Source organism: Chrysemys picta, chromosome 1, assembly GCF_011386835.1.
Source record: "Chrysemys picta bellii isolate R12L10 chromosome 1, ASM1138683v2, whole genome shotgun sequence".
NCBI lineage: Eukaryota > Metazoa > Chordata > Testudines > Emydidae > Chrysemys > Chrysemys picta.
In genome coordinates, this window is record NC_088791.1 from 34,429,380 (window position 1) to 34,446,651 (window position 17,272).

Below are 17,272 nucleotides of genomic sequence, written 5' to 3' on the forward strand. Positions count from 1 at the left end.
TACTAATGAGTCATAATAAATAGTTGTGGGTCACCAGGCTAGCTTCTAAATATAGGACTTAGTACCTTTCGTCAGAAGGATATATCTAACTCTCTGTGTGAACAGGCAATGATATCATTTTTAAAGCAAAATATGAGATTATGTGGGGAAGCAAATTACATTTGTTTGCATTTAATTAGAAAATTTAATTTTGAAGTATAATTAATACATTGCCAATATCTTTCAGACCTTTCATTCATCTGTAAAGAGTTTTTGATCTATCTGGATTCTGTTTCCTAGATACAGTGTTGGCAGACTTCCACTGCATGCTAGTTTATGCTGCTATTCATTAGTTGGCTTATCAAAACAGTATAATCAATGCCTGTCACAACATAAATAGATGACCCTAGTGAGCAGCCGAAGTGGCTACGTTTGCATCTCTGTGAAAGAAGTACAATATCCCTAAAGGAAACAGAAGGTCAAATTAACATTGGCAAATTTTGCTTCCATCATTTTGTCTATATATTTTAAAAACACTGAACTTTTTTTTAGAAACTCATTTTTCATATTTTTTTTTGTAAGGCATCCAGAGACATATGTATTCTTCTGCTGATAATGCATTACTGAAAAGATATTAGATTCTATTGAGACAAAAATACATCATGGTTTATGAATACATAACAATCAATAGATATTATTGAGTGAGGTCTACAACTTACATTATAGACATTTTAAATTATCAACTTAAACTCAATATGTGCCTGAACAGTAAATTGAAGGAAACTGAACTTCCAGGAAGAAACATTAAAACAATTGGTAGAAGGTTATGTAGTTAAGGAGACTACATAGTTACTTTTAAAACACAAGATCTAATTGCTGTATTGTTTCATTGCAATCCTCAAGTGACGGGGAGATGGACTAGATGCCTCATATCTGCAATTGCTGTAATTCTTTGATTGGTCAGGCTTTTTTGCCATCTGACAATGCCATCTATTTGTTTCTCCTCCCCCGCCCCCATTTTCCAAAATGCTTTCTATAACTTCCCTACATTGCTTCATTATGTGGGAATCAAGTTTCAAGATATCATAAGCTGTCTAGTAAAACATTACAGACTTGGTATCCTGTTTTTATAACTGTATTTGATTTTCACTATAACTCTTTTACTGTCAGTGTATTTTAGGACAGTTTCAGTAGGAGATATAACGGATTGTATACACGTGCATGTTTTTAAATAACAAGCATATCAACTATTGTAATGGTAGAAATATAGTGACAGTTATTGAATTTTGGAGTGGATGTGTGAAAAATGTTCTCTTGATTACATGATATATTATGTTAGAGTTGATGTTTCTCCTTCTTTGCCAAAACACATGACTTTAACCAGTGTTGAATTGTTCAGTTTCAAAGCTTTTTTCATGAGATACTTAACTGTACTTGCCTGATGGAAATCTTGGAAACGTGTATTGGTAAAGTCTTAAAGATTTTGGATTTTGAATATTGGGGTTAAATCATTTTAAATGGAATTCCAGAATGTTGTTCTTCCCAAATAATTAACTAAAAAGCTAATTATTCTTTATTGTATATTAACTTTTCTTAGTTGACAATAATAACCAGAAGGTTAGGATAGTGTGTGTGGGGGAAAAAGAGGCTTTTGTACTGAGAAATTACGTTGATAATTTTATTTATCACTGCTAATTGTGAGAGTTAAATAATGCTGTTTCTAACAGTAATAATGTTTTACTGTTTACTTATTTAATAATGTTTTTTAACTAATCTCAGAACTTCCACATTTGATTTTTTTTTTAATATTTGTTGCAAAAAAAAGCCCGCAACTCATAACTTTATGGAAAAAAAACACTTTTTTTCATATTTTTAAAAGCTACTATTAAGATTTTGGAATGATAAAAAATTAAAGTAGCTGAGATATAATGAACTATATGCAGTGATATTGAGAAAACAAAGCATGAGTCACTGGCGTATAAACCCTTTCAGAATTACATCAGTGAGAAAAAAGTGAGTTCCAAAGAAAGATACACATTCTCTCCAGGGAGCTAAGTAAATAGTTGAGTTTTCTCCACAGAGATCTCTAACATTTATCATCAGCATTTATCCTGTGACTCTCTTTACATAACTAATATTTCAGAGCTGTATTGTTTAAACTACTGGAGAAAATGCTGTACTGTTTGACACCCTTGTCTTTCTCATTGGCATAAGCATAACAAAAAGACTTTCCTTTAATAGTTCCGGATAGTCCTCATTCTAACTTACTGCCTTTCGTTCTCAGCCCAAGATCTGTGTGTAAACGGGGCAAGGCAGCTGGCAGAAACCAGTTCTTGCTGTTTTTATTTTCCTTCTATCTTTCTTTTTTGTTAGGCACAATCACATAGAACAGCAGATTAAAGTTTTTTAGTGTGGTATGATGTGAGCACTTGATTCTCATTTGTTGTAGTTGCATAGACATTACATTGCTAAAATGAAATATGTATTTATAAAGTCAGAATCCATTCGGGAGGGCTTGTCAGATATTCAGCAACTTATCATATCTGTGGATTGCTAGCATGATGTGTATGGAATAAGTGAACCTCTTTTTCGCTTACCACTATGAGCGCTGTTTGTGTTGTAAGAGGAAACCAAATAGTGTATAGGACTGTCACAGTAGGACTGGTCCCCTTTACGGGGAGATGGAGTCAGCCACACCTGTATTATAATTAATTAGCTGCTTCCTACTTTTAGGGGGCAGTGTAAAGGGGTCAAAGTTACAGCTTAATGGACACCAGGGCCTTGTAAAAGGTCTGAGAGAGATTTGTGTGGACCAGGAGGGAGTGGGTAGACTCCTGTGGAAGTCTGTGATCCAAGTCCCTGGAAAAATAATGGAGCAGGTCCTCAAGGAATCAATTCTTAAGAAGGCATGCCTGACTAACCTAATTGCCTTCTATGAGGAGATAAGTGGGGCTGTGGATGAGGGGAAAGCAGTGGATGTGTTATTCCTTGACTTTAGCAAAGCTTTTGACACGGTCTCCCACAGTATTCTGGCTGGCAAGTTAAAGAAGTATGGGCTGGATGAATGGACTATAAGGTGGAAAGAAAGCTGGCTAGATCATCGGGCTCTACGGGTAGTGATCAATAATTACCATGTCTAGTTGGCAGCCGGTATCAAGCGGAGTGCCCCTGAGGCCGTTTTTGTTCAATATCTTCATTAATGATCTGGAGGATCTCAGCAAGTTTGCAGATGACACTAAACTGGGAGGAGTGGTAGATGCACTGGAGGGTAGGGATAGGATACAGAGGGACCTAGACAAATTAGAGGATTGGGCCAAAAGAAATGTGATGAGGTTTAACAAGGACAAGTGCAGAGTCCTGCACTTAGGACGGAAGAATCCCATGCACCGCTACAGGCTGGGGACCAACTGGCTAAGCAGCAGTTCTACAGAAAAGGACCTGGGGATTACAGTGGATGAGAAGCTGGATATGAGTCAGCAGTGTGCCCTTGTTGCCAAGAAGGCTAACGGCTTTTTGGGCTGTATAAGTAGGGGCATTGCCAGCAGATCGAAGGATGTGATCATTCCTCTCTATTCGACATTGGTGAGGCCTCATCTGGAGTACTGTGTCCAGTTTTGGGCCCCACACTACAAGAAGGATGTGGAAAAATTGGAAAGAGTCCAGCAGAGGGCAGCAAAAATGATTAGGGGGCTGGAACACAGGACTTATGAGGAGAGGCTGAGGGAACCGGGATTGTTTAGTCTGCGGAAGAGAAGAATGGGGGCGGGGGGGGGTGGGTTGATTAGCTGCTTTCAACTACCTGAAAGGGGGTTCCAAAGAGGATGGATCTAGACTGTTCTCAGTGGTAGCATATGACAGAACAAGGAGTAATGGTCTCAAGTTGCAGTGGGGGAGGTTTAGGTTGGATATTAGAAAAAACTTTTTCACTAGGAGGGTGGTAAAGCACTGGAATGGGTTACCTAGGGAGGTGGTGGAATCTCCATCCTTATAGGTTTTTAAGGTCAGACTTGATAAAGCCCTGGCTGCGATGATTTAGTTGGGAATTGGTCCTGCTTTGAGCAGCGGGTTGGACTAGATGACCTCCTGAGGTCCCTTCCAACCCTGATATTCTGTGATTCTATGAAGATCTGCAGGAGGCCAGGTATTTCTGGGGAACTAGCCTGGGGGATGAGTGCTCTATCCCAGAGCCAGAAAGATTCTCAAAGGTAGCTCAGAAAGGGGCTGCAAATAGGGACTGCAGAGTGCGCTGAAGGGAAACCCCTGCAGGGCAGAAGAACTTATGTTTTTGTTTGGGCTTTTTAGATGAATGTTTTCTACCAGAAGGGGTGACGATCTGCTTCTGACTTGACTGAGTGGGGAGGCTAAGTCATCTCTCCAACACAGACCAGTATGTGGAGAGCTGAGAAGACCCACCTTGAGGAAAGAAACAGAGGCAGTTAATGCTGGCAGTGCCACACTTGGCCAGCGGGGGATACTACAGGACATGGATAACTGCACTGAAATGTAAGGAACACGCACATAGGGAAACTTATGAATACTTTTGCAAAAGTCCCCCATAACATCATTCATTTGAACTGTAATTGATTTAGGAGGGTCTTCATAATCCACACACATCTAATATTGACAGATGTACTATAGAGGGAAGGGACTATCATTAGGAGACTGAGCTCTGAGTTTGAGACTTACCATGTTATTATTATATCATAATACTTTGTCCAAAGAAAAAAAAATTAGGAAATCAAAGAAGACACTATGTTATGGAGAATCATAGGCCTCTTAAACTAATACCTTTACTAAATCAATAAAGAAATTAATTCTAGGCCATCACGAACAGTCTCCTTCTCAACCTGTTTGTTCTTTAAAAACAAAAACATCATCATAGTGGATCATAATAGTATCTTTATGTGAAAGGCAAAGCTCTGCCTTGTTTCTAAATAACTTTTTTTTAAAAAAATTGATAGTTCATTGCACAAAAGAAAAAAATATAATGGCTGTTTTGTTGTTCCACACTGAAATGTGTGAGCTTTCCATCTTGCTCAGCAGCAACAAATAAGAACCAGCCAAGAGTCTGTTACGTGGGAATGACTGAGCACATGAAATCGCTTTTCAGGATTAGGCCCTCTGTTCCCAGAACTTTGCCCTCTGTTTATGGTGATGATGGATATATAGGGAAATATACAGAAGGGTTATGAGATATATTTGCTCCTGTAACTCTAAAGACTGTAAAATATGTCTGCCAAATAAAGGACAAAAGTGGTAGGGGATTTATTCTTAGAAATTGGACAGCTTCTTATATAGCATAAAAGGTAAAAATATCTATAAATATCTAAAATAAAAAATTGTTTATTGGTGTGCATAGAGACCCGAGAGAGCCAATCACTTCAGCTGGTTTGAAGTTCATCCTGCTGAGTGTCTGGGACCAAAAGTTTCTGAAGATTGACTCAAAGACTTTAAGGTTAGAAGGGACCATCGTGATAATCTAGTCCAGTGGTTCCTAAACTGGGGTTTGCAAAATGTTAGAGAGTTCTCAGGAAAAAATTCCCTAATGGCGGACAGAGATGTTCCTAGAGACTCCGGGCAGCACAGGGTCAGCAGCATGGAGCCCCTGGACTTCCAAGAGCTAAGCAGATCAAAGCAAGCCTATCTATCACACTGAGGAGATTTAAACTTCAAGACTCCTTATAAGAAATGGAAAGGGAGGTGGATATTTTTTGCTGTTTTTAAAATTAAATAGGCAGCTAGTATTGTTTTAAAAAATATTATGAAGAACAAGTTTAAGCTTTGTTGTAACATGCATTGTTTGTCTGGACTGCTCAAGACCTGAATGCTTGTGTAGGAGGAACTTTTTGAGTTGGCGTCTAAATACCTTTATGCTGTTTCACATCTGATACTCTTTGATGAAACATAGGAGCCTTGTCTTATAACAAGCTTATTCAAAGTGATATAAGCTATGAAAGTGAGATCTTGCCATTTTCATAATGTAATTAAAATACTGTAATGATTAATAATAATAAATAGTGTGTAATAAGCATGTCATAAAACAAATTTTATATTTCCAATATCACTGCTTTTATAATTTATATTCAGGTAAAGGAGAACATCCCTGGAAATATTCATTTTTAGGAGGGAGTTCGTGAGACTTGACATTTTAGTGAAAGGGGTTCACAGGTTGTTAAAGTTTGAGAACCACTGATCTAGTCAGACTTCCTGCCCATTGCAGGCTACAGAATGTCACCCACCCACTCATGAAATAGACTCCTAACCTCTGGCTGAGCTACTGAAGTCCTCAAATCATGGTTTAAAGACTTCAAGTTACAGAGAATTCACCACTTCCACCAGTTTAAACCTGCAAGTGATTGATTCAGTTTTAAGGTGGGTTTGTTTGTTTGTTTGTTTTGTTTTGTGTTTTAATATAACTTCTAGCTCTTAGGGTTTCAAGTGCCCAGTGGGAACTGAACACTTATCATTGCTGTTTTGTCTTTCTGATTTTGCAGACTTGCAGCTCCCATGCTGCCCCTGAGGGAAATTAACAACTTTGATCAGTTTTCTCTGTTGTGATTCAAAACCCCCTGGCAACATTGAAACCACCAGGAGTTACATCAATTCATGGTGGTACTGTTGATGCTACTGGAAACTATGAGCAGCAACAGGAGTTACTTGTTGAGGTAGAGACTCAAAAGGGCAGAGTTTATGATGGGAAAGAGTATTTTCCCCTTCACCAATCACAGCAGCCAGGAATATTTGTGGGAGAGATGGCGTAACAAAAACCTGCTCCCCCTACCTCAACTGAAGTTAAAAAAAAGTCTGTAGAGGAGAGGCAGAAACTTGGAGGCTCTTGTAGTAGCCAAGAGGTTCTGGAGTGGGGGAAGAGGATACAGAAAGCACCCTCTCTGTCCCATAGATAGAGACTGGGTATTCAAGTTGAAAAACATGCCTCCCATTAGGAGGTTGATAGATAGATAGATATATGGCTCCCCAAGCAAGATCTAGAGACAATACCCAGTTAGAAAACCTAATATCTTCACTTCCTTAGCAGCTAAGTAGAAATGGGACTCTTACTATGGTATTGGCCCAGGCCCTCACTACTGGGGACCTCATCCTCGTCTCCAGTATATGCCCACTGCCTAGCAGGTAACTGGCGTATGTTTTGGGACCGGCATTCATGCATACTAGAAAACTTATTAGAGCAGCTGTGGGAAGGCACATCAGCAAACAACTACCCCAGTGCTGCTTCCTCTGGTAAATCATGTTGAGAATGCTGTGCAAGTCCCCTACCACTGATGCTACTGAGGGGGAATAGCAGAGTATTGCCATGGAGGGGAGTTCTTTTTGGCTAGGTATTTGTGTAAGTTAGAAGAAGCAATTCCCCCGCTCCTCCCCTTCAAGATTTCCATGCAGTTTATTTCTAGTCTTAGCGGTGAGGCAGAGAGTACAGGCTCACATTAATGCTAATCTAAGGCAGAATGCCGGCAATATTTTTTGCAGCATATGCTTGCAACTATTTGGGGGATGGGGGAGGAACGGCTCTACCACTTAGCTAGCCCTAACAAAAAAAACCCACTTCAGATGGATGTACTTTTCTAAAAACAACAAGCTTTAAAGTCAGCTGATTGCAACTTGGTCAAGATTAATAAAAATAATATTGACAAATGTGCAGCATTTTCTCATGTGATCTTTCCAACACACAGTTCTGGTGACAATTACCACAATGTTATACGTGTAAGACTATGACGTAATTGATATAATTACACAATTTCATATTAATAAGTGACGGCTTTTTAGTGGTACAGAAATTTGGGAACTTATCATTAGAACTATTAATTTACTTTCAAAAGTATATAAACATTGAATCACTTTACCATTTATTTGTTGAACAAAATTAATATCCTATAATTATGATCAGTGTAGTTCTGATAGTACCATGCCTGGATTACTTCACAGACAAATGTGTTAATCCATTGAGTTACCAACTGATATTTGAAATTATTATTTCCCTAATGCTATGGGGAAGGAGATCAGTTTACTGTGAGCTATATATCCTCCCTAACTAAAATAAGTATAAACTTGACCAAGTTACCCATCTTCTGACTATTGGTAAATTATGCATTATGTTGAACATTATTCATATGCTGCATGTGCAGTTTTCAATTACAGAGATTTAAATTTTTTTAATAAGATTCAGATACCAGGTGTCTATCAACAAAACCCGTTGAGTGACTCCATCATTTGTTTCTAGTTAAATCATTAACACACACACAAGTCAGTAAATCATAAACACAGATTTACCCATCACTTTCATTTATAGTGTCTAATTGGAAATTGGTTATACAATCCAAATCTGTACAGATGCAAGAGATGTCTCAGTGTGGCTCTGCAAATCCCACTATAATAAGGCGCTGAAGTGCAGATGTGACAGCATAAACTATTTCCTTATGCCTGCAATAACAGAGCAAATTTTGGGGGGAAATAGTTTTTGTTTAGAACCAACTCATACCATTAAAATTCAAAACTGCTCCTCTCCCTTTCTGTCAAATATACAGCATTGTTGCCAGTTAGCTAATTGAAAAGTTAGCATGCCTTGTTGGCATAAAGTACTTAGTTTTAATTGTCTAAGCTCTCAACAATCTTTAAATTTTACAATTTGTACCTTTTGAATTTACACTGTCATTGTGTGTGCTAGTAAATTTATATTAATCTGGACAGGATTTTGAATTCTCACTTCTTGTGAAGAATGGTTTGACCTAGTGAAGTTACTTTTAAAGTTTAAATAAATCAAGACATTATTTCATTATGAATTTTTACTGTGTGCACAAAATGATGACCAAAGTTCTCACAAGTGAGTGCTTAAAGAGACAAGGGTCTCTGTCGAAGAGGTGGAATAACAGACACTCACTCCCCCCACCTTGATTGAAGTAAAAGAAAAAAAGTCTAGGAGAGGGGTAGAGAATTGGAGAGTCCTTTTTAGTAGCCATGAGGCTCTGGAGTGGGGGGAAAAGATTCAGAAAGCTCCCTTTCCCTTCCACAGAGAGAGACTGAGTATTCAAATTATGTTAGAGACACAAATCTCACAAATGATGGCCAGAGTTCTCACAAGTGGATTCTTAAAGAGACCAATATATCTATAAATGGATGCTGAAGCAAAGGGCCTTATTTTTATAGGTACTGAAGACATGCAACTCTCATTGATTTCAGGGACTTCATTGGGAGATGTGGATATTCCGACCCTCTGAAAATCATGCCACTACATTTAGGCCCCTAAGCTTAAAAATGTTGGCCAAATTTCACAAGAAACGAGTAGTGTGCCTTCTTATGAGCAGTTAATTTGGCATCTTGTCTCTTGGTTGTGGGTCTTATCTTGTAGTTGCACTCTGGCTTTTCTCTTCTTCCCAATACATCTTCCCCCTCTAGCTTGTTGTACTGTCTCCCCTAGGTAGTTAGATCTTATGATCTGAGTCTGGCAGACAGGAGAGTGGTGTGAAGAGTGAGGACAGGAGCTGAGGTTCAGGGGAAGCTGTTTCCAGCACAAAAAAGAAGTCTAATGATGGGCTAAATGGGATCTATATCTGAAACCTTTGTGGGAGTTTCTTAGAGGTAACTTCTAATGAAAGTTGTCAGATTGCTAACCTATGGGTTTCCATCTCTACCTTTGGAGAGAAGCAACCCACCTAGGTCATGAGCTGCACCATCATAATCATCAAACGTATGAAAGGCATATTACACAATGGTGTATGGCAAGGTATCAGGGCACGTACACATAACTGGTAGCATTCTACTTCTGTTCAGTAGAACAAGGTGCATTGTCAGTTTTGTGGCTTTAATTAATGCTTCCACTGAGGCAGAGAACCATAGGCTAGTAGTGTTTTCAGAGAAAGATTACTAAGGCTAAGATTTTGTCACAGTTATTTTTAGTAAAAGTCAGGGACAGGTCTCGGGCAATAAACAAAAATTCATGGAAACCCCTGATCTGTCCCTGACTTTTACTAAAAATAACTGTGACAGAATAGGGAGGATGGGGGGTCCAGCCCCCACCACTCTGGATCTCCAGGGTTCCCATCACCACACGCTGGTGGTGTCTGGAAGCTGTGGGGGAAGGGCTCGCCCACGGCAGCTGGGAGCTCCAGCCCCACCTCCCGCGGCTGAAGAGGAAAGTCACAGAGGTCTCTGGAAGTCATGGATTCCGTTACTTCCATGACCTCTGTGACATAATCTTAGCCTTAGATATTACCCATTGGATGATAAATTATTATTTATTCAACATCCAAAAGTGTGGTAGGTGTCTCCCAGGTTATAGTGAAGACATGGGGTGAAATCTCTGCCCTGTTGAAGTCATTGGGAGCTTTGCCATTGAATTCAATGGGGCCAGAATCCCACCCATGATTGCTGCCTTAAAGAACTTACAATCTAAAATAGAGCTGACAGACAATAGGGGACGATAGGATGGGAGGATAAGGGTGACACAAATTAGATTGTGTGCTTACTCTGGTAGTGTGTACAAGCTTATTAGCAGTTGTTTTCCAGTTATTCATTATATTTATCTTAGGGGTGGGGAGCTTGATGAATGGGGTATGAGATGTAGAAAGCAAAGTGTGGAAAGGTGGAGGGGTTGAAGTCCCAGGTACAAGGTTGGGGAGTGAGAGGAAGCAGAAAAAAGAGGGTTAAGGATGGATGCAAGGAGGAGAGGAAGAGGGTAACATTGGCAACAGGGAGCAAGGAAGGGCCTGTTTTTACATCATATTGCAACAAATTATTAGAGGTCTGTTTGTGTTCAGAATATTTTCACAGTTTGTTTGCATGAGCACAGCAGTAAACTGTTTAAGCTGTGTTTATAAAGTGTGCTCCAGCAGAACAACTAAAACCAGGTCTGCTTCTACGTGTGATTTATTTTAAGGATTCGCTTGGTAATAATTATTTAGTGCACACGTTGTGTCAGATTATAAAACAGTTTATTGGAAATCATGATTTTTAAGTTTCTGGTGTTTTCAATATGACAGTTTCCTAAACTAAATTTATGCAGCACAAAGTGAACTGAAAAGTATGGCAGCTGTATATAATATTCTGTAGCTGTTTCATGCTATCCTCTTCTTTTATTGCAGGGGTAGGCAACCTATGGCACACGTGCCAAAGGCGGCACGCGGGCTGATTTTTAGTGGCGCTCAGACTGCCTGGGTCCTGGCCACCGGTCCGGGGGGCTCTACATTTTAATTTAATTTTAAATGAAGCTTCTTAAACATTTTTAACAACCTTTTTTACTTTACATACAACAATAGTTTAGTTATATATAATAGATTTATAGAAATAGACCTTCTAAAAATGTTAAAATGTATTACTGGCACGCGAAACCTTAAATTAGAGTGAATAAATGAAGACTCGGCACACCTCTTCTGAAAGGTTGCCGACCCCTGTTTTATTGAATAAACTAATTTGTTTAACTTTCTCCCTCCCTTTCCTCCTTTCCATCTGTGTTCTACAGACACATAATCTGGGTTATTAATCAGGAGAAGATTTATAAACAAGAGATAGGCAAGAGTAAGTAATTGATTGTGACCAATTAATTTAAATCAATGTAAGTCTTCCTTTGCTAACTAATACTAAGTATCAGAAGCAATGATGAATTATGGTAGGGGATGTTTGCATTTATTGTTCCTGTGCTCTCTTTGTATGTTATTTGTATGATGGTGTCTAGCCAATAATGGGGCCGCATTGTACTAGGTTCTATACAAATACAGAATAAGAGTTTTGCACTAAAAGCTCAAAATATAAGTAGATGAGGGAGTCAAAGGATGGTAGACTGAAAGTATTCCCAGTTTACAGATGGAGAATTAAATGCAACATTTTTTTGTATAAGAACATTGTCCAGGTTTGATTTTTTTTTTTAATTCTTTGGCAATTTCAGGGTATTATTCTAAATAACAGAAAAAAAACCCCTCTCCTTACTAGCTTTTTAAAAAAAAAAAAATCAGTTTCAATACACAATATACTCCAGCACATTCACTTGTGATTATATGATTGCTCATGAGTGCTGGATTGCTGTTTTTTTTTCCCCTGAAGAAAAATATTGACTCATTTGTTTTGAACTCCTACTCCACCCACACACACATGTATAGAATTATGTAGACTTTGTAAATGGAGAAAATAAGACCAGTTCTGCTAACCTTGACAATGTTCATTTAAATTGAGGTTACTCTTTAGTTTAAACTTGACTACTGTTATGAAAAAGGTGATTAAATTACATGTTTGCAGATTATAGGTGTTGATCCATAATAATACTGCCCATTAAGATACTATACTGTAGGCTTATTTTACCTAGCTGGGAACCTGTAACTCAAGAGACTGTAACGAGTAAGTCTTCTGCCAGTTGTGATTATGCATGTCTAGTCTTATTTCCACTTATTAATGTCCGGACTGATAGTGATTGTGTATGTTTCTGTGGCTGTTGCACTTTTCCACCTTCTCAGTGCCAATTTAAGAGTAGTTATTCTTGAGTCGTAAAAAGAAATCATATTCTTTTTGTTCCCACCAGAGAGAGAAAATGGAGTGAGTGAATAGACCAAAGACAGTATTAACCATCATTTGTTCCTTTGCTAAAGAAATTCCTGCTCAAGAAAGTTGTTGGAGCAAAGTGCCTTCACAGTAATAAATCTACAGGACAAATTATACCAGCTGATTACCAGTTGAGTATTTTTTGAAAAACTAGTCACTTCTGACTCCTTCAGTTCATGAGCTTTCAGTGGTATGTCTAGTAGGAAAACACAACTTGATATCAAGATGCATACACATCTGTTTAAATTTGTTTCTATTTTTGTGTTGCAGGAGGTGTTGAAACCTTTTCAAGTAAATTGTAAACTTTCTCCAAAGCTTTGTTTTGTTGTTTTTGTTTTCAAACTAAGTGGATAATTGTGAAGCTTATTACAAGCTTGTAGAGATAAAAAGGTGTTGTGAAAGTTCTCCTTTAGCTCTTACATAGTTAAAAAGTTTTCTTTTATCCCAGGAAATGTCAACCTGATATATGGTTATAAAGCCTGAAGGGAATCAGCAGGTATGAATCACCACAGGTGACAGTGGTGTGATGGAGAAGATTGAAACAGTGATTAGAGTTCTTAATTAGCAAGAATCTACAGGCTATAAATTAGTGCCAACAGAACTGATTAAAGTTACTTCTTTTTGAATGTGGTGACAAGCAAAGGGCGTAATCCTAACAGATTGTTTTAGTGCAAAGAGTAAAAGAATAATAAGATGAAATACAGTTTTATGATTAGTTTATGAAATGAAATACAAATGAGTTTACAGATATAGTGAGTCTGTCAGGCTCATATTAAATTCATTATGGGGTGAACTCTTGTGTTAGAACTCTTCACTTTATAAAATGCTAATTTTATGTTTGATAGAGATACTTTCCACCAGATTCCCTTTGATCTTTACTGTGTGTTATTTATTTTTTGATTGACAGTAAAGAAAGTACTGGTAAGTTTAGCGATGGTAGTTGTGATTACATTGCTTTATGTATGTACTGTGTTTGATTTACTCCTGAGCTTAAAGGCAGCTGTACCTGCGAGGGAGTCACCCCCAGGGTAGAGTCACTGGAAACAACACCTCCACTACAGGGAAGTAGCTTTAAACTCTTGACAGAGATTCAGAGGTGCCCCAAAAGCAGGATGTGCCTGGGAAATACTTTATATCAAAGCATCCTGTGGTTGTCCTAGCCCAGCCCCTTTCCTAACCCGATTCATTAGTCTGCTTTAGCTGACTGTGGGGCTCCTGAGCAGAGCGCAGGTTGCCCCACTGTGTCCCAGCTTCTGCCAGGCTGTTGGCAGTTAGGGGCCTCCACCATTTTCAGGTCTTTTTGACTAATATTGAGATCTGATCTCCTTCCCTTTATAGTAGAATGATAGCCAGCAGAGTCCCACTGCTTTAGAATGTGGCTGCCAGCTCACACTAGCATCATTCCTAGATATTGCCAGGTATTGACATTTCTTCACAATACTCAGTTGCTGGTAGGAAGAATGGGAGACTTCTTTTTTTCCTGTCTGTTAAACTTTCCTTCCCTGATGGACCATAAACCACAATTTTCAAAGACATCCCCTCTTTTCTTTGCAGTCGTTCATAGAATGTACCTGCTGACTGAGCTGCCATATTTATCCTGCATCTCCAGACACATCAAAGTGACAGATGTAGGTGTCAGAGTAGCAGCCGTGTTAGTCTGTATCCGCAAAAAGAAGAACAGGAGTACTTGTGGCACCTTAGAGAACTAAATTTGTTAGTCTCTAAGGTGCCACAAGTACTCCTGTTCTTCTTTTTGCAGATGTAGGTGTGGCTTTTCTTGGCAGCTTTTAAGAGACATGGGTCCAACCCCCTCATTCGGATTTGTGCTTTTTTGCTTTAAAGACTCCTAGGGCAGAATCTTCTATTCAGATCCCTGGAGTACAGGCTGCTTTCAGGAGAATATCAGGAGTTTGTCAATTCTAACTCAAGATGAGTCAGTTTCACTGTCCCCTCCTCCTCCTTCTTCTCCTCCTCCTCCTCTTGACATTTCGGCATTAGAAGCAGTAATATCCTCTGATGCATTTTTTTTTTCACATCAAAGGGAATTCAGTCTGAAGAACACGTATCAAACAGGAAGATTTGAGAATATTACTACAACCTCTGAAAACTTTTGTGGACCCTTATTTCTTGGCTTCTGAAGTCTTCCTAGGAATCTTTTTATTTTTTTCTCTCTTTTGGTTCAATAATTGGTAGATCTGATAAATAGACTGCTAAGGAGAAAGAACTTTGATTAATAAGTGAATATATCTGCTGTAGTTTCAAAGATGGAACATCCTGTAACTGTTGGCAGGCTTACCAAAAGCAGAGCTAACCACCTGGAAGGGGGAATAGCGTAATGGGAGTGGTGGATAAGAAGAAACAAGACAAGGCTTTTGATGTTACTGTAAGCAGCCATCTATGCTATTTACTTTCCTTTTGGACACAGTCCAGCGACTGCAGCAACTGAACAAGTCATTTGCAGCTTCAGATCATTTTGAAGCTGGACAATATTTTTTGGCTGCTTCAATTCCTCCTTTCTGGCACACTTTGCCTATGACTTCATATGTCCAATGCCAGGAGTATGGCATCATTGTTCGCTGTACTCCCTGGCAGAGGCAATTGTCTCTGGAATTTGCCATAAAGAGTGACTCCCCTAAGGTACCATCTTGAGGTCAACTCTTGTGTTGCCAAAGGAGACCTGAGCATATTCCCCAAGACACTCAGGGAAACTACCTTAGTCAGCTTCCCTCAAGATCAAAGTTGTAGAGGGAGATTCTTCACCCTTTTATGTTCCATTTGCACTGCTCTTGTGCAATGAGAATGGAAAACCACCCACAAATTCCTGACAGGATATTCTTGCAGTCATATTAACTCCTAACATGTGTGAAAGAAGCTATACAAAGCTGAAACAAACCATTTGCTCACCAGTTACTTGCTCTAGTGCTTCTTATCATTAGAGACAGAGGAATTGAAAGTTCCCAAAGCACCTTGAAAGCACTCTGTTTAATATCTTTATTGAAATCAGTGAAGGGTGCATCTTAGAGATTTTTCTAGGAAAGCTAAACAGCTTTTGCTCAGCAGATGTTTGAGATAGTTTCTCAAAGATACTCAACTAACGTCTGTTAGGCACTACACAGAAAAGAGTCAACACTAATACAGTAGAACCTCGGAGTTACAAACACACCAGTCAACCATACACCTCATTTGGAACCAGAAGTACACAATCAGCTAGCAGCAGAGATTGGAAAAAAAAAATACAGTATAGTATAAATATAAAAAATATAGTACAGTACTATCTTCAATGTAAACTACTAAAAAAATAAAGGGAAAGCAGCATTTTTCTTCCACATAGTAAAGTGTCAAAGTCATATGAAGTCAGTGTTCAGTTGTAGACTTTTGAAAGAACAACCATAACTAAGGCTGCGAGTCTGTCACAGAGGTCATGGATTCCGTTACTTTCCAGGACCTCCAGGACTTCTGCAGCAGCTGGTGTGGCTGGCCTAGGGGCCGCCTGAGCAGCTCGGGCCGCCCAGAGCCAACCGCACTGACTACTGCTGGAGCAGTCTCATGCCACCCCCACCCCCCAGCAGCAGCAGGAGTTTGGGTACGGTAGGGGGCTCAGGGCTGAGGCAGGGGTTTGAGGTGGTGAAGACTCTGGGCAGTGCTTACCTTGGGGGGGGGCTCCCCAGAAGTGGCAACATGTCCCTCCTTTGGCTCCTAGGCAGAGGCACAGCCAGGCGGCTCTGCATACTGCCTCCACCTATAGACACTACCCCTGCAGCTCCCATTGGCCGTGGTTCCTGGCTAATGGGAGCTGCAGAGTGGGTACTCAGGGTGTGGGCAGTGCACGGAGGCCCCATGCCACACCTCTGCCTAGGAGCCGAAGGAGGGACATGATGTCCGCTTCCAGGAGTTGTGCAAAGTTGGGTAGGGAGCATGCCACCCCCACTCCCCCAGGCACCAGCGAGGGTTTCAGGCCACCAACCCCCCCAAGCACTGCAGTGCCCGTGGGCTGCCCGTGCCCCAGAGCACCCAAATTTTAGTTAGGGGTATATAGTACAAGTCATGGACAGGTCACTGACCATGAATTTTTGTTTACTGCCCATAACCTGTCCATGATTTTTACTAAAAATACCTGTGACTAAAACTTAGCCTTAACCATAACATTTTGTTCAGAGTTACAAACATTTCAGAGTCCTGAACAACCTCAATTCCCGAGGTGTTCGTAACTCTGAAGTTCTACTGTAGATCTTGATACAGGATTGTGGTCTATATTTGTAAAATTCATCTTCTGCTAGATGTAGCAGGGATCTCATACTTATTTAACTGTACATTAAAATATACCTTTCCATAGCTTTTTCCTTTCTTGTTTATTGGCTTTTTATAAGTTTAGATCAACCTTTTTTTGTTTTTAATATCCGTATGCTGTACTAGTTTGTTGCCCGGCACAAGGAGAAACAGGACTATAAAAGAGTCCATGGTGGGCCAGTTGACCTAGTGGTTAGCACACCTGGTTTCTAGTCTTTCACTTCCCAGCAGGAAGGGCCTTCAGTCCAGTTCCCAACCCTTATATGTGGCTTATCATTGCCTCATGGCTTTCAATGTCCTTACCCTCTCCTTACTGGAGGAGAACATAGTGGTGGAAATGAGGGTTATGGCCCTTCTGCAACAAAGGCAGTTGGTAGGGGAACCTGAACCATCCCACTCCACAGGGCTTTGACCCATGGCCCAATGAGAGACAATAATGTCTGAAGTGCCCCAGAGCTGCCTCCTG

General features: G+C 39.7%; 1 protein-coding gene across 12 annotated transcripts in view; it reads left to right on the plus strand.

The window, feature by feature from the left end:
* Positions 1–17,272, plus strand: part of TAFA5 (TAFA chemokine like family member 5) — a 582,613-nt gene that overhangs the window by 207,448 nt on the left and 357,893 nt on the right. The window contains exons 2-3 of one of the 12 annotated variants that reach the window (XR_010589848.1): positions 4,282–4,482; positions 11,450–11,505. The exons of 10 other annotated variants lie outside the window; for them this stretch is intronic. The gene's annotated coding sequence lies outside the window, so the exon portion shown is untranslated. The remainder of the gene's footprint in view (positions 1–4,281; positions 4,483–11,449; positions 11,506–17,272) is intronic. One more of the 12 variants, XR_010589841.1, reaches the window with a different exon arrangement.